Below are 19,021 nucleotides of genomic sequence, written 5' to 3'. Positions count from 1 at the left end.
ATGGATTTGTTTATTTTTAAGATTTTATTTATTTATTTGGCAGAGAGAAAGGGAATAAGGAGGCAGAGAGGCAGAACGAGGGAGAAGGAGGAACAGATTCCCTGCTGAGCAGGAAGCTTGACGCGAGACTCGATCCCAGGACTCTGGGATCATGACCTGAGCTGAAGGCAGATGCTTAACCTACTGAGCCACCCAGGAACCCTAGGAAATGGATTCAATGCTTTTTATTTAATGTAATTTATAATATTTTATACCATATAGAATATGGTATGTAATGTTTTCTATAATAATTGTAGTTATTTATAGTGATACTGCTCCATATTTCAGGCCTAGATTTCAGGCCTGAGTCCTAGAGAATTCTGGATGAGTGTAGGGAGCGGTGGCTCTGATGCTCTTCCTTTGGTATGAGGAAGGTTTATGACATATATTATTAGCACTAATGGTACAGGGATGTGGTCACACAGAACTTCAGTTACTATCCGCTGCTATAGAACAGTAAAAAACCAGATTTCCTTAGTTCCTTAGATGTTCTGTACTGCTTCTTACTGTTGGGTGTACTCCTTTTTTTCATTTTTTTAAAAAGAGTTTATTTACTTATTTGACAGAGAGAGAGAAAGAGAGAGTGCACAGGCAGGGGGAGAAGAAAGCAGAGGGAGAGAGAGAAGCAGGCTCTCCACCCAAGCGGGGAGCTCTACTTGGGGCTCCATCCCAGGACCCTGGGATCATGACCTGAGCTGAAGTCAGATGCTTAATCGACTGAGCCACCCAGATGCCCTGACTTTTTTCCCTTGATATCTGAGCTTCACCACCAGTCTGAACTCCATGCTGCCCGAGGCTCCGGTTTGTGGGCCTTGAAGCATATGCTGTTGTTCTGACAGCTTGGCAACGAAGCCACTCCCTTCTCATTTCTTCACTCTTTTAGGGGAGGTATTTGCTGTGCTACTGAAGGGGTGCAAGTAAAATAGTCATTGGTTATTGCAAGGTGAGAATGAAAGAAAATACATTTAAAAGACAGCCTCAGAGACAAACATGAAATAGGCTCATACAAAAATCACTTGGCTGAGGGCTGGGAGAGTCCGCCAACAAGGGCTTTGGTGTGCAGAGAAGATGAGACAAATGTGCCTCTGGTGACGGAATTACAAGGAACAGACAGAGTCTCTGCTCCCCCAGGACGCATTACTAGTGTAGACATCTTTAAAGCTCACTCTGTACCCATCGCTTAGAGGCCGTCAAATACAGATGCCTGGGGTCTACCCTGAGAAATTCTGCTTGAATTATTCTGATTCGACTGATAAAGGGTGGGTGCTGGATAGAGCACGTATTTTTAAAAGCTTTCCTCATGATTTTCAGAGTCAGCCAGGTTTGGGATTTCCAGTTCTAATCATTGCTGGTTTTAGTCTTTCATGTGCTACGAAATGAAAAAAAGTAACAGAGCCTCTCTCTCGCTTGCTCTCATTCTCTTTTTGTTTTAAGGGGGTCACGGGTAAAGAGGGAGAGAAAGAGAGAATCTTAAGTGGGCTCCATGCACAGCTGGAGCCTACCTGAGCCGAAAATCAAGAGCCTCACACTTAACCAACTGAGCCAGACAGGCACCCCATAAAATCTCCTTTTTGACTCAGTGGCTCTATCTGTGAAACATGGATGATATCAGTAACCATTCATTCATTCATATCATAAACACTTCTGAGAGTCATATTCTGTGTTAGACATTATAAGAGGGTCAGAGAGGGACGAGTCACAGTATCCACTATAAAAAGGGGTTTAGACTAAGAAAACTTTAAAACTGCAGACCTGAACAGCTTTGGAAACCAACTTTCTGGACACAGCAGACAGGAACGCTGCTGATTGAGTGATTAAATCAGTTCCTGCACCAGAGCAGCTGAACGCTTCTGGCAAACAATCCCATGACTGTGCGGACAAGTCTCCCTTGAATTTAATCTCCAAGCTCACTGCCCTAGCATTCCCACTAACTGTCCTAAACCAGTGTATTTAGAGTCCCACTCCCAGACACTGTTATTTCACACTTTTTCTTTTTCTTCTAAAACATTCAACACCGCCCCACCCAATGTTCAGCTGTGGATGTGGCTTATTATTTCAGACAGAAAAATAGAGGCAGAAAATAGAAGCAATTAAGAAGGGAATGTATTGTTTCCCAAGTACCAAATCTATCTATTTACCTGCACGCGCTCTGATAGGTTTTGCCTTTTTTCTTCCCGCTCCTATATAAGCATAACAATCTCCGTGTTCTGAATCTGCTGTGCTCTTAAGTGATGGAAACACTTCAGCGACCTCCAGTCTCTGCCACATCATCAATTTATTCCTCTCTGTCAGGTCCTTCCCATCAACAAACCAGCATTAGTAGCACCTGAACAAAACTAAACAAGACTGTCCTCCTAGGAACGCGCATCCTCCCCCAGCCCTGCACCCCATCTCTCCACTCCTGTACTCGGTAAAACTTCTTAAAACTGTCTGGGTTGTCTCTACTTTCTTCCTTCACAATCCTTTCTCCCCACCTTCTAGAAACATCTTACCAAAGTCACAAGATAGTTATCAAGTCTCTCATCTCATCTAAGTCAGCCCCCAGATGGGATTTGACGCGGGAGGCTACTCGTTGAAAGCCCCTCCTCTTAGTGTGTCTAACTCCATGCTGTCTTGAGTTATCTTGCTATATGGGTGATTGCTTGTTTCTAGCCTCCTTTGATGACATTTTAAAAGTTGAATCTCCCAGAGGTTACTCCTAGATTCCCTTGTGGTCTCTAACTGAACTCTCCCTTGTTCTATCTTCTGGTTCCAAGACTTCAAATGCATTTCTTAGTGGATAACCCCTCAGGTGCATTAACCTACCTTTCTTATGCGTGGTGCTATCTCCCCACAAACCTGTTCTTCCTCCTTTTCAGTCCTTCCCCTTTTAGTTCACGGAATTAATTGGCTCTCCCTTTCAACTCCAAAACTCAACGCCACCCTCAATTACTGTTTTCCTTTCATCCTACCACATGAAGTGGATTAGAAAGTTCTGTTAGCTGTGTCTTCAGTCGGACTCTTCCAGTGTCCCCTGGGACCTCCTTGGCTCAAGCCACTCTCATCTCCTTCTGGGCAATGCAGGCCCCTCCTAAATAGTTTCATGGCAACCACTTTGGCTTTTCTGTAATTTATTTTCCAGAGTTGCCAGGCTGATTTTTTTAAAAAAGTAAATCACAGCTTATTAACTCACTTTAATGACTTCAATTGCAATTTCAATATAATCAATCTCCTTTCAAACAATTCAACTTTTAAAAAGACATTTTGGAGAAAATTGAGGAAATGTGGATGAGCACTTGAGAATATTCAAGGGTTATGGTTAATTTTGTTAGGTGTTAGGCAATTTGGTTATGTAGGGATCGACCTTATTTTTAGATGAATTTATGGATAAAATAACATGATTTCAGGAGCTTCCTTTAATGCTATAGTGTCCCATTCCTGTCAAAAAGAAAAGAAAGAGGGGGCCCCTGGGTGGCTCAGGTCATGATCCCAGGGTCCTGCGATCGAGCCCCGCATTGGGCTCGCTGCTCAGCAGGGAGACTGCTTCCCCCCCGCCACCCACTCTCTCTCTCTCTGCCTGCCTCTCTGCCGACTTGTGAGCTCTGTCTGTCAAATAAATAAATAAAATCTTAAAAAAAAAAAAAAAAGAAAGAAAGAAAGAAAGAAAGAAAGAAAGAAAGAAAGAAAGAAAAAAGATGTGTGGCAAAATGACAATTGTTGACTCTGTTCACATGAAAGTTTACTATTTTCTCTACTTTTGTATGTTTGACAGTTTTCATATTAGAAAATTGAACAAAAGACACGAAAAATTTTCAGTGCTTTGTTATGGCCTTGTATAGTTGAGTATCCATCTGCCTGCTTCTCTGCTCTTGTATTCCATTCCCTTTTTTGTTGTTGTTGTTCAGTCTTATTCACCTTCTTTCTCTTCCTGAACACTTAAGCCTGTGCACTTTCTAGTCCCCCTGCCTGGGGTACTCCACATGGTGACTGACTTGGGGTTTTATTACTGCCTGAGAAGATTTCCCTGACCATCTGATGCCCACCTGCACATACTCCATTTTTAAAAGTTATGCTACCTTGTTTACATGTTTATTGTTGGTTTTCTTCTATTAGAATTGGAGCTCCATGGGAGCTCTAAAACAATGCATAGTGGGTGCTTAATAAGTACTTGTAAGTAGATGAAGTAGACATGACTGTTTACCTCATTTTAAAAATGAGGAAACTAAGGCTATGAAAATGATGTTATTTTCCCAATGACACAGATATTAAAAGGCAGACCTGAGATGTGAACTCAAGTTTTTCTGATTTGGGAGCCTTTACACCTCTATTATATTACTTCCTGGTCTAATGGTTTAAGGAGGAGGAAGGGGGCTGGGGAGTATAATCCCCCACTCACAAATTTGAAAGATTTGCCTTTGTAGGTATATGCTTTGGGAGGAAATTCCATGATTTAATTATATTCTCAAAGGAGTTCTTCAGCCCCCCCCCCATTTTTTACCATTATTTCTTTGGTAGCAGCATGCGATGTTAGATGCTCACTATGTAGGAATTTTAAGCCTTTGCAGACTAAAGCATTATGTTATCCAGTCCCAAAGACCTGCACTTGTGGACACTCAGTTTTTTTGCATTTAATATTTCTTTTTACTGTCCAACAGGCTATTGGACATCCCTCTATGCCTTCATACTGTTCTCTGGGATTTCAACTGTGTCAATGAGTCTGTAATAGTACAGATGTGCTGAAAAAAGTTGGACATTTAAGACGGTATGATATTCCTAAGTAAGTGTACCTCGAATGATATGGTGAGAATGGAGAGGAACAAGAAAATTAGAAAATATTGTGATTATACTGTAACATACACATAGATGCACACACACACACACACACAGAAGTCATGGAATCAGCATCATTTTTGTGTATTATTTTTTCAGTTTCCAATGAAAGAATCATTTTCATTCTCTTTTCTCAGGAAGAGAAAGTTGTTGCACAATGAAATGTTTGACTACAGTTGAGAGAGATTTTAAATTTTTAGAAATAATGCTTCTGTTTTCTTAATGTAATTTTAGAACATGTCACTATATATTGGATTTGTTTTTGTTTTTGTTTTTCAATGGAATAAATTTCTTATTTATTCCACACATCAAAATTTCCAAAAGGTAAAGTGTTAAATGTAGAAAATAAAGCCATAGTCTTTATTATTAAAAAATGTCACTATATATTATAATTCATATATGACTTAATGGTGCTAGAGGCTTATGGACAAAGTTTTTTTTTTTTAAAAATAGCTTATATCAAGTCAAGAAATCTATATTTATTATCTAACTGACATGATTTAACAGGAATGTATAAAGAAAAGTATTTAAATATAAATATAATAGTAAAAAGTTTAGCAAGGGAAAGATATTTGGTGTTGGGTCATTAGTATTTGTGGAGAAGACAGGATATAGAATCATAGACAGTTTTTCTCCCTGAATCATTTCATGACTTGACATTTAATAGGGACAGTGGCTAAGGATTTACTGATTATAATACTTCATTTTATGGAAGAAAAACTTGGGCCCCCAACTAATTAAGTGGCTTACCCCAACTTTTTGTAGCTATTGAGAGTAGAATCCAAATTTCTTGATTGCCTCATTCAGGGATTTTTCCATCATCTTACAACCTTATCTCATATAAAAAGCAACAAACAATAAACATGGGGAAGCTTATTTGCCAAAGTAGCATGAGTATTAGATTGATCTATTTATTTTATCTTTTCAAGTAAAGAAAATTAGAGATTTTTAATTAGAAGCAACTGATCACATTGTTAAATTGACATTGTTTGGGTTGACATGTGGCAACACTAAAAATGGATGGAAATAGTTCTTGTATTTGTAACCGTACCGATTGGGTGGGAATATCGTAATACATGTAATATAAAACACACTGTTTATATGAATATTGAAGATTCTTATTTCAAAAACTTTTGGAAAGTTTACCCTATACCAGCAATTGGCAAGGTAAGCGCACCTTGAAGAAGAATAAATGAAAATTTCCTTTTGTATTACAATTCACATGGCATTAGTGAACCAGTATCACCTGAGTTCAGTCTTTAAAAAATATGTACAACTTCTCCAGCTATGTGGACTTCCAAGTATTTGGAGCATTGGCCTAGATAATATGACTTTTTAAGATGTCATATTAAGTCCCATAGAATTGGTGGGAAATTCAAAGGATATATTAATACATAGTGTAACATTCTGAAAAACGCATTTTAATAATTATAACAAATTATAGATAATGTTGATTGAGATTTTATTGGAAAACTGTTCATATGAATTGTAGAACACATATGTGTGAAGACATATTTCTTAAGTGAAAGGAAATTCCTCATTTTTTTCTTTTACATGATGGAAATAACTTTAGTGATTTTGCTGATTATCAAAGTAGTACAGCATCATAAAAAATTATGCAATGCTGTTTTCTCTTTTTCAATTGTGTTATGTTAGTCACCATACAATGCTGATTTCTAAGTAGAAAGTGATAGTCCTTCTTTATCTCCCAAATATAAATTTTATTATTTCATTGTGTATATCTTCAGATTTTTAAAATACATGTAGTAGCTATCTTTCTACATCAATGGGAACTATAAAAAACAAAATATTGTAAAAACTATAACAATGTTGGCTATACCTTTTTATGTTAATTCATATCAAACTATCTCATCTTTTTAAATAGTTATGTTCCATTGTTCCCATGTGAGGAAATTAGTTTAACTGATCCCTAATGATAAACATTTTCTTGTTTCTAGTACCTTAATATTATAAAAAAAGCTGCAATAAACATGATAGGACCTAGTGTTATATCTACTTGCCTCATTATTTCCATGTGAGTTTTTAAAAAATATTTTATTGATTTATTTGACAGAGAGAAACCACAAGCAGAGAGAGCAGCAGAGGGAGAGGGAGAAACAGGCTCTCCACTGAGCAGGGAGCCCAGTGTGGGGCTCGATCCCAAGACCCTGGAATCATGACTTGAGCCGAAGGCAGATGCTTAACCAACTGAGCCACCCAGTGTCCCTCCATGTAAGTTTTAAAAAACAAATGATTATATCTAAAAATGTACATCTCAAATTTTTATACATATTATCCTGATGCCCTCCAAATGTTTGTACCAATTTATCTTCTACCGGATTGACTTCTCAATGCATTCATCAACACAAGGCAACCAAGGCGCTGAAAGGTATTTTCTTGTAGTAACAAGAAAACTTGTAATAACAAGAAAATAACAAAAACTTCAGTTCTTTCATTATGAGTGAGGTGAAGCATCTCTTTCTTTGCTACTTCTATTTCTCTGTGAAGAAACCAGTATATATTGCTTGCCATTTTCTTACTGAAGTTTTTTATTTTTGAATTGTAAACTATGAATTCCTTTCTGTGTGTCATTCCCAAATATGTTTCCTAGATTCTTTGTCTTTTAACTTATTTATTGTATCTTTTGCCAGTGAGTTTTAAGCTACACAATCCAATCTTTTCTTTTTCTTCATTGTGCTTTCTAGCTCTGGTGTTGTGTTTCTTTTTAAACTGAAGTTTCTAAGAAGAGATCTCTAGGACATTTAAAGTTCTTAAAACGTTTAAATCATGAAAGTGCCTGCTTTGGTTTTGTGTGTACTGTCAGATAGGAATTCCATTGTTGGGATTCATGTCCTGCATGCAAAATATATATATCCCTTCCCAATAACTCCAAAAGTCTTAATGCATTCCAGCATCAGCTTTGAAGTCTAAAGTCCAAAGTCTCATCTAAATATCATACAAATCGGGTATGGGTGAGACTCAAGGTATGATTCATCCTGAGACAAAATTCCTCTCCAGCTGTGAAGCCAGACAAGTATGCGCTTCTGAAATTTGGTGGTAGGACAAACATCGGAGAAATAGATGATCCCATTCCAAAGGGGAGAAATTGGAAGGAAGAAAGGATGGGTCTCATGTAAGTCCAACAGTAACAAGACAAATCCCATTAGCTCTTAAGGCAGGATAATAATATTCTTTGCTTGGGTGCTCTGCCCTCCAGGCCCCCTGGGATAGCAGTTTCACCCCCACTGTTTGGCAGGTGGCCCTCCCTTTGACTCAGTATGGCACTGCTGGCACAGCTTTCTGTGGTGGCCATCTTGCCCACCATGTGTCTCTCTTCCAGGGCACCCTTCACACGTCTGTTCTCTGCAGGTGTATTGATGACCGGGTCTGCTGGATGGTGATCTTGTTCTTTGAAACCAAGATGGAAGCTGTCTTGCCCCCTGCCCCCACCCCACCCCCCAAAACCCAGGCCTGTGCCTACTGAGCCTGTCCTGGAAGGAGCAGCAGTGATGATCTCTGAGCAGCCTCTGAGGTCCTTCTTTCCTTTTCTTAAACAATAGCACAGTTAGCAGCTGAATAGCTTTATGGGCCTGTCTTGTAGACTCTAAGAGATCTGCCAGACTTTCTTCGTTCCTTCCTACATTAGTTCAGCTTTAGTTCAAACTGGCAGTGTCTTTGCTGGTATGATCCCATCTCTATTCCTGGTCTGCTTAAACGGCTGAGCCACACTCATAGTCTCTTTATCAAATGATTGCTCAGCCATATCCTTAATATTCTCTCCAGAACAAACTTTCTCGTTTTTTACAAATGGACAGGCTGAGAATTTTCCAAATATCTAAGTTCTGGTTCCTTTTTGCTTAGCAGTTCTTTCTTTAATTCATTTCTCTCTTCTTATATCTTCCTGTGAGTAGTCAGAAGGAAACCAAGCCATCTCTTCAACACTTTACTTAGAAACGTCCTCAGCTGAATATTCCGTTTCATCACTCAGAAGTTCCACCTTCCACAAGACACTAGAACACAGATCAGTCAAGTTCTTCACCGCTTTATGACAAGGATTGCATTTTCTCCATTGCCCAATTCATGTTCCTCATTTCCGAGTTCTCATCAGAATGGCCTTCACTGGCCATATTTCTATGAACATTCTGTTCACTTATTTTCTAAGAATATGGAAGCTTTCTTTCCAGCTCTCTTTTCTTTCTGAGCTCTCACCAGAATCACCTTTAGTAGTCTCTTTACAACCATCTTGGCCTTTTCAAGCATGTACCTCAAGGCTCTTCCAGCCTCACCTATTACCCGGTTTCAAAGCTGGTTCCATATTTTTAGGTTATTTGTTTCAGTGGCACCCCATTTCTTGGTACCAATTAATGTATTAGTCTTCATAGGCTACAGTAACAAAATGCTATAGGCTGGATGGATGGCTTAACAACAAAAAATCATTTCTTACAGTTTTGGAGGCTCAAAGTTCAAGATCAAGGTCCATCATGGTTGGGTGAGCGCTATCTTCCTGGTTGCAAACTTCTAGTTGTAGCCTCAGATGGAAAAAATAAAATTCAGCTAGCTCTCTGGCCTCTTTAGGGCTCCCATCCTTATGACCTAATCCTCCACCAAAGGATCCCCTCCTAGTACCTTCACCTAGAGGAATTTGGATTTGAACACCTATATTTTGGGGGGGATCTAACACTCAGACCAATACAGTGGAGTAAGAAATTTGGGAACTTAAACAAGATTGGAGTTTAAATCAGGTGCTCAGGGAAGGTGATAACTAATAACAAAGGTGAGAGTCTGAGCCCCAAGGATACCTAAGAGAAGAGTAAATATTAAAAGTCCAGCAACAGGACATGCCTGGCATTTTCCATGAATAACAAGGAGGGCAATGTGTCTATAGCAGAGTAATCAGGGAGATACTCACAGGGGAAAGACCAGAGGGATATTGAGGCAGTGTCACAAATGGCATCGTGCACTAACTGTAAGGTCTTTGGCTTTTAAGATGAATGAGATGGGAGATGATTGGTAGGTTTTAAGAAGAGGTTTTTTATTTATTTTATTTTATTTGAAACATTTAATTTATTCATTTGAGAGAGACAAAGAGACCACAAGCAAGGGGATAGCCGAGGGAGAGGGAGAAGCAGCCTTCTTGCTGAGCTGGGAGCCCAACATGGGACCTGATGATCATGACTTGAGCAGAAGGCAGACACTTAACCATCTGAGCCACCCAGGTGCTCTGAAACAGAGGTCGTAAAAGGATCATTCTAGTTTCTACACTGAGAATAGATGCTAAGAAGGCAAAAAGCACTGTGAAAGCAGAAATGAGTCCAGGTTTTATGAAGCTTTATAAAATTTAGGGAGTTCTCTTTAAGAAAAATTATAAAATATCACAACTAGAATTTAGGTGTAAAAATGTGAAGGGATCATGCAAAAAGGGACCATGGAACTCAAGGGTTCCAGATAAATCTATCTCTGGGCTGATATGGAAGAGAGAGACCAGTTAAGAAGCTATTATGACAATCCAGGGAAGAGACAATGGTGGTGTAGCCTGGAATGGCGGCAATACGGTGAATTAGATACGGTCACGTTATGCGTATATTCTGAAGATAGTTGACAGGACTGGTGGACAGATTAGATGTGATCTATAAGGGGAAAAATTAAGAAGTTAAAAAAATTAAATCCAAGATTTCTAATATTCATTCCTTCTCTATTTTGTTGTTTCAAACAGATTGAAAATACTATGAAGCAAGTTATTTATTTACTGACACCATCATATACTATAAACATTCTTCAGGTAAAACCACTGGAAGATTGGAATTGCCACTCACAAAACAGAAATAGGTGGTATCTATTTTTGTTCTATGGCATTTATACATCTGTGACACTGTTGCTGATTTGCCAGTGTATGCCCTTTGAGACCAGGACAAATCTTGTTTGTTGCTGTGCTTCACAGAGCTCCTTGTTGACCATCTCACACATTGCGTGATACCCAAAATTTGAAACGAGTGAATGATCTTTCCGTGTTTTGTTCCCCCAGTGGAAAGTAAGAAAACTATGCCCATTATTATTCATAGGGTTCCCATTTTTATGGAAGGATATGAATGGACCAGCCAGTTTTGAAACAGTCCAGCAGCCAGGATGTGAAGAGAATAAACCAGCTACCCTATGTACGTGACAAGTACACTGAAAGTGCAAACAAGTTTGAAACATTTTTACATCCCACAGGGGAAAAGTCTCTTTAATGTTAGCAGTTTGTCTTAGGAAAGTAGACCTTTCCTTTCGTAACTCAACAATCTAAGAGTAAATCAGAAAACTTGAAACATATACCTGTACCTGCTACACTTTGGTGGTAAGGTTTTGGAACGTGGGTGAGTTGTGCTCTCCCTTGTCTAGGGAGGATGTAGATGTTCTCTTTCCCTGCTATCCTTATAAGGAGGCAAGGAGCTAGGTTTTTTGGTGTGGTGTTACAGCTGGATGACGGAGTTATTTCCTTTGGCTGCAAGGTTTGTTCAACTTACAATTTCCACAGTTTTGGCTATTTCTGTAACTAATCATGTACATTGAAAAATGCTATGAGATGAAAAAGTTGTGAAGATTTAATTGAGAAGTTGAGTTTCGCAGGCAGACTGAGATAAGCTTGGCTTATCCTTGACTACAGACTTCTAGTTTGAGTGATCATAGCACTTCATTTACATTTCCTCTGAAATCAAAGCCATTTGCGTGTGCAGTGATTCAGTTCCCAGTGAAATTGGAACAAAGGAAAAACAGCAAAACTAAAATAAAACCCACTTCTCAAGATCTGTAAACCATAGAGTCTCACTCACCTTCCTTGAATCCTTGAGATACTGACCTTCTTCCTACTTGCTAGGCAGAAGAACTGGTGTACAGAGGTTACTCCCTTCTCATTATTTTATGAAATATCTAAATGAAAATATCAAGTAGGCAGCAACATGTGTAAAATGGAGAGAAGCAATTTGGGTTTGAGATTTTCAAAAACCCTGGGAATTATATGCATACAAATGATGCTTAAACCCACAGGGATGGATGAGTCAATGCACTGAGAATGAAAGAGTGTAAAAAGATGAACTTGACAAATGGGGCCTCCAATCCTAAACCCTGAGTGGATCCACATCACAACATTTAGTTTTGGACAGAAGAAAAGATTCAGCTAAGAAAATCAAATGGAAACAATCGGCTAGGGATGAAGAACGGCAGGAAGGAGCGATGTCTTGTTTCCCAGCTGAGGAGACTGTTTTAAAAAGGTGACATGGTCAATTGCACCAGGCGCTGCTCCAAGTTAGATAAGATGAGTGTGTCCAAAGTTGAGCAATATGGAGATAGATAATACGAGGAGCATTCATTTCAGTGGAGTAGTGGGAATGGGCATCACGCTAAACTCAGCGAAAGAGTGAAAGGGAAATGTGTTAACAGATCTTTGGCAGGTTTAGCTGAAGTAGTAGAGGAATGGGGCTGTAGCTGAGAAATATGTGAGTAGAGAAGGATACTCTTTTATTGTCTTTGGTTTTTAAGAAATGAGAGATACTAGAGTGTGTTCATTTGCTGTTAGGAAATGAGCCAGTAAAGCTGGATATGATGGCTAATGCAAAAGGCAGTAATCCAAGGACTGAAGTCATTGAGAACAAAGGCTAGGATAGCATTAACTGTGAAGGGATGAGCTTTAAAAGAGCAGAGATGTCTTTTTGTTGGTGAGGAAGAAGAACCTATGTACAGATACACAGATATATGGGTTAGGTGGTGGGAGGCTGAAGATCGGTCCATAAGAAAAACTTCTATTTTAATTATTTGTTCATCAGTAGAAGTTGTAGGGGAAAAGGGATTGAAAGTGGGGAGTAGGAACTTAGAAGACAGAGAAGGTATACCACAGTCATCTCAGAGAGTGGCAGAGGGGATTTACGACAGGAGCATGGTGGGATTCCCAGGCAGTACTCAGAATTCATTTGTTATCCACCTTCTTGAAGCGAAGGATGAGGAAGAATAGGGAGAATGAAAAGGTCAGGGAGTTGGTGGAATCACACACAATAATTCCAGCAACAAGCGTCCTGTGTCCCCTTGTGCTCAGGGGTGTGGGATCACTAGCCCAGGAAGGCAGCTTGCTGGAGGACAGGCAATGGTGCGAAGAACGAACCTGGGCTGTAGTGTCGCGCTGGCTCCAAATCCTGGCTCAGTGCCTTTCTAGTTTTGGGAACCTTCCTTTGATTGTAAAATGGGGATATGAATACAAATAGTTTATTTTAAAGGTTCAAAACATGATAAGTTAAGCAGGTGAGTGACCTATAGAAGGTGTGCCAAAAGGGGCTACTTTTGTATCTATTACAAACAACTTGGGAGGACTTCAACTTTACTCTAGAAGCTTTGCCAAACGCTACAAAGAAGCAATCGATAGAGAGGTGACGGCTATTATGACAGTTTTCCAGCATCTTCATTCCCCCAGGTTGTGAAGCCAGAATTAGCTAAAAGTCCCCATTTTTACGCTGACAGGGATCATTCTTCCATGACAGGTGCCTAATGCTTACCTATCGGATTCCTGGTTTATAGCCTTTTAAAGAACAAGTGTATCACTATGTGGAACTTAAAAAAAAAAGGAAGAGTGTGAATCTGAGAAGAAAGAAACTGTTCATACCCACGTGGGACCTGCAGGGCCAGTTAAGCTCTCAGCTGCATTCTTTCTAAAATAGATGGCTGTAGAAACTGCTGAAGAAATCTGCTTGCCATCAGGGCTAGTGTTACCAAGACACTGAGCCTAAAGACTAAAGACCCACAGCATCACATGAATATTCTTGTTCCCGGTGCTATTTTTAACCAGTAATGAATTTCTTTTTATCTCTTTTCCAATTCAACCATCTAAGGTTTTACCACTTTTTTTTTTTTTTTTTTTTGGTAAACTCTTTGATTGGTAACTGTTTCTGATTGTATAAAGTTACGCTTTTGAGATAATTAGGAGTTATATTCTGGTTAAAGTACAGGAGTCCTATAATTACCCACTGTATTTCAGTGGGTAATTATCTACATTTGTTACTTTTTTTTCTTTGTGGCTGAGAAGACTGGCTCTATTATAATATAGTTAGTGCTTAAAATGTTCTCTTAGGAGTGAAAGAATATGATCAGGCTGCTGCATTCATCTGCAAGGGAAAAGAGAATTATTACACGATGTCTAAATTCCCATTATTGTTTTACATGTGCTACATGATTTTCACATGAGCTGAGCTAAGGATGTAGTTGAATTTCAGCCATAACTGATGGCCAGGGTAAGGTGGTTCAGGGTGCTCTGTATCATCAAAAAGTCACTAAAAGTTTCACTAGACTTACTCTCAAGTGTGTGGATTTGGAAGTTAAATGGCAAGAGGCTCTACATGGGTTTAGGAACATGTTCTCTTCAAAAGAATAACAGGGAGGGAAAAAAGTTTGTGGTAGAAACAGAAATGCTTTAAATGGACATGATTCTCTCCCTCCCATCTTCTTTCCAGGGAGATCAAAGCCTTTCTGTATTTATGGTCTTGCGTATATGCAATATGTCATAAAGTCCACATTAAAATGATATTTACATCTCAATTTTGAAGATCCCAAAGAGAGGCATACATTTCAAGACTATAGAACCTGGATTAGAATTAGATTTCCATATGCTTTGGACTCCTTTTCTCTTTGTTGCCATGTTGTACAAAATGCATTTTAGAAAGTCATACAACCTAACATTAATGATTCTAGGGAAAAATTGAAGAAGCTACAGAAAAAAAAATAAGGGTAGGGCAACTCAGAGAGTGTATCTTTGCAAAGAACCAAGCAGACCTGTTTTGAGTTCAACCTTTGTGATGCCTACTGGATGTAGGTGAGGATTTTGGAATGTCTAGCCTCTTGTTCCAATTTTGGGAAACTCCATTCCTCATGCTGTCCTAGCAGTGTCACTGTTGGAGGCATATGCCCTGTAGCCACACACTCCTGTTCACACCTTCCGCTGCAAAAGTCAGGGTCAGGGGGTTTGTTGAAAGACTAATGTTTGACTAGGTGTTGCCCCTGTGCCTCAGGGCTGCATGACTTACAATGTATAACATACCTTTTGCACCCTGATCTTTTAACAATCTCTCCCATGTTGTAGGTTTTTATACCCATACTACTTTGGGTATGAGGTATGTATGCTAAGAAAGACCTTCATATTTTAGGACCATGTGTTTTAGTAGGATGCTAATAGTATGATTAAGATTACAGAGAATCTGAGTTAGTCCTCGTGTAATAGAAACCATACACTAATTCGTATATTCCAGGAGTCTAACACGGTGAGAGTCAGGGAGTGGGGAGTTATTTTGAAGAGTAGCTGAATCTCAGCTTCAAAAATCAACTTCAAAAAAAAAAAAAAAAAAAAAAGGACAACAGTAGAAGGGACTGGACATATACTAAAAAATAGTAAAGTATAAAGCAATGGGAAATAGTACCCGAGGAAATAGTACATCTTTGTATGTTTAGCTAATGATTTTGAAAGAAGTTGTACTAAATGTGAAGATATTTCCTTTTATTTGAGATGAGTGCCCCCCAACTCAGAGAGACGGCAACCAAAAGTTACCTCTCATTTGCCCTATAATTGATACCATCCCATTATTGGGAATACTTGGAACTCTAGCCATGTGGATTAGATGTGGATTAGATTAGTTTTCTATTGCTGCCACAACGAATTACCATAAATTTGGTGGCCGAGAAACAATGCAAATCTCTGTAGGTTAGAAATCTGATATGGGGTTCACTGGGTTAAGATCAAGGTGTTGGCAGAGATATGTTCCTTTCTAGAAGTTTGGGGGAGTCCCTGCCTTCTAGCTTCCAGGTGATTGCTTATTCATAGTCCTTGGCTCCCGGTCCCTTTCCTCCATCTTCAAGGCCAGCAGTGTTGCATTTTTCTCTGACCCTCCTTACATTTTTTAATCTTTCTGAACACAGCTGGGAAAAGTTCTCCACTTTTAAGCAGTCATGTCATGATTAAGACATGATTTAAGCAGTCATGTCATGTCATTGGCCTCGAGTATCCAGGTGGCTCCTGGATTATCCGGGCCAATATTCCCATCTCAAGCTCTTTAAGCCTAATTACATCTGCAAAGTCCCTTTTGAAATGCAAGATAACATGTTCTAACGTATGCTGGAAGATTAAGATAAGGACAATTTGGGGGAACCATTATTCTGTCTACCACTTCATCAGCCCAAGCTTTTTTCTATCTAGCCTTCTTTTGCTAATATTAGAGTCAGTTGGCTTTCTCCTTACCTTGGTACTCAATCGAACATAAATCTTTTCTCAATCACCTTATCACATTTCTTGGGCTTGGTCATTTTTAAAAAACCTCTCCTCAGTCTTTCCTACCAAGTCTGATAACTTCCTTATTTGTCAAATTCTCTGAGTTTCCTGATGGCATCCTTCTTTGAGTCATAGATATACAGCAAAGATCACACTACTTTATTGCCTTTAAAACTAATCAGATGTTTCTCAGCCTCCATCTTAACCAGCCTGGTAGAAAAAAAGTTGTTCTCAATCATTACTGGACTACTCTCCTCTCTACTTTCAGTGTTACTGTTACCACTAGGAAATATCCTAGTGGTCTTAGGCAGAAAAAAACTTTTTGAGGAAGATCTTTTAGTCTTTGGCTGCGGCTAAGATGCAAGCCCAGTTGTCCAAGCCCAATGTCTCCCTGAAGTCTGGTCCTTCCGTTGTTGTTCTGCGTGTACCTGGGAGACCTTTGCAGAACTTGAGAACGTTGGATTTTACAGATCCAGATAGCCTCCTGAAGTGCTCCACACACCTACGCCCCTTCAAACAACTTTGTCTTCTCTTGGGTACAATTAGAGGGAGGACCCAAAGTAGCACATCAAAGCTCTGTCTCTTCCCAGCATTTTAGAAATGAACACCTCCTAATATGCAGATACCTTTTTTTCTTAGCCCTTCACATAATTTCCTTTCATTTCTGGAGGCAAAACTTAGAAGTAAATTTGTCTCCTGTGAACTACTGCTTTCCAGAAATCTTTTACAAACTGTTGGGTCTGTTATCAAAGGAACAAGACTGAGACAAAGTACACAAAGCCTTATTCTATGCCAAGCATTGGAAGTTAGACTGACCGGCCAGGGAAATGAGGCTGAGACAAAGTGAAAGTTATGTAAAGCTTTATTCTCTGCCAAGCATTAGAAGTCAGACTGACCGGCCAGGGCCGCCTCCGAAGAGAGCGACGCCTCTTGGTCTTACAGGCTAGTTTTTATAGGGCACAATCGCAGACGTCTGCATTTGTGGCTTTGGCTGATTGGATGTCTCCTACCTGTGTGTTTTAGTAACGGTTACCTGGAACCGATACTAGTGACTGTTGAGCTTCACTCCAAGTTGCAACAAATACCTGATGTTAGACTCTATAATTGTCAATTAAATAGATAGACATATAGTCTAGTAGGAAATTGAGACTAGACTTAAAAGGTCTAAACTGTACACAGAAAACATGTAAAATAGGAAATATTCTAATTTTATATGAAACAATAATAATAGTAATTTTTATATTATTATAGATATTTCTTATAAATATTATTAATGTCTATCATTAATAGAATAATTAAGATGTTAAAGAAAGTGTTAAAAGACTTGTTATTCATATTAATTATTTTGCCTAATTCTCACATAGTACCAATGAAATGAGAATTACTGTTAATTAAAAAATCTGTTAAACATCCCCATGGTGTCCTAGTGTTCTAAGGTGGAGTAATTTCTGGATGATGAAATAAGGAGAAAGCTTTCTCTCATAAAGCTCATAAAAATATATATTATTCCCATCTTCCAGATGAAGAAACTGAGACTCAGCATAGCGAAGGGCCTTACTCAAGGTCGTGGGGTTAGTAAGGAGCAGTGCCATTATTTAAGCCCAGGTCTATTTGATTCCAGTTCTGAGCTACTTTACTACCACACTATGCTACTTCATAGTGAAAATGCACACATCAGAACATTTCCGTCTAGAGGGCTAATGTGGATTGTCACGAGGCAAGGAGAGTTTAGGTTTGAAGCTGGCCCTAGAAACTGAGGTTTCCTCTTTGGCATTGGACAGAGTGTGGTGCAAGCAGGCAGGGAGGTACACACACCCATGTCAGTCCTGCTCATTTCTGTAATCTCTTGTCAGTTGGAAAACTTCTCAAATTTATTGTCATTTTTCTCAAATAATGCAGAAGATTATGAAGCAGGATGAAAAGCCAAGTCCTTTTCATACTTTACAGTAATGGTTGTCAAGTTAATATCCCATATAGCCCAAGCCCTGGGGAAAAATAATTTATCAATTGAAGGCAAATTGTTTCCAAACATAAATAAAATGATATAAGTTCCTACTTTAGAGCAAAACTCTTCTTTTTACAAGTACTTTGAAAAGTCTATCCCTAGTATATTTTTTAAATATTAGACTTTATGCAGCAGATTTGTTTTTATTGGTCTTACTTTAGCTATGTAAGCCAATTACACTTCAGACATGAGTATTGTTTTGTCAGTTGGTATGATATGACACAAAGATATATTTGGGGGGTCCTTACAGGGAGCAAGGTACTGTTGATTATTTATATCTCTTTCACTTCTGAAAGAAATGGATAAAATTTCAGTTATACAAGATGAGTAAGTTCTGGAGATCTGTTGTGCAACATATTGCCTATAGTTAATAATATATTATGAATTTAAAATTTTTTCAAGAGGATAAATCTCATGTTAAGTGTTCTTACCATAAAAAATTAAAAGAAGGACATGGGGAACTTTGACAGTGACAGATATGTGTGATTGTGGTGATGATTTCATGGGTATATGCATATGTCCGGAGTCACCAAATTACATGTATTAAGTATGTGTGGGTTTGGGTGTATCAACTATACCTCAATAAAGCTGTTCTAAAAAATAGATAAAATGGAAGAGGATGGGCTACTACATCCTGTGAATACCTTTTAAAAACAAAAGTTAATTTTCATTTCCTCTCTACGAAAACTCAACTTTCACTCTATTTTATTTGTTTCAACACTGAGTTAATTTGGAGGGAAAAAATCCCTTCCTGTTCTGATCTTTCCTTCCAAAAACTCAGATTTCTGCCATCAAGTGAGACTCACCCTCTCTGTGTATGTGCCAAGGCCAAGACTTACAGCAGGTAGAGAATGTTAGTGGTACCTAGTATTTCCCCTACTTAGCTATGTCAA

This window comes from Mustela nigripes, chromosome 6 (genome assembly GCF_022355385.1).
Source record: "Mustela nigripes isolate SB6536 chromosome 6, MUSNIG.SB6536, whole genome shotgun sequence".
Classification (NCBI taxonomy): Eukaryota; Metazoa; Chordata; class Mammalia; order Carnivora; family Mustelidae; genus Mustela; species Mustela nigripes.
The sequence above is the reverse complement of the archived record's forward strand: the minus strand, read 5'-3'. Positions refer to the sequence as shown.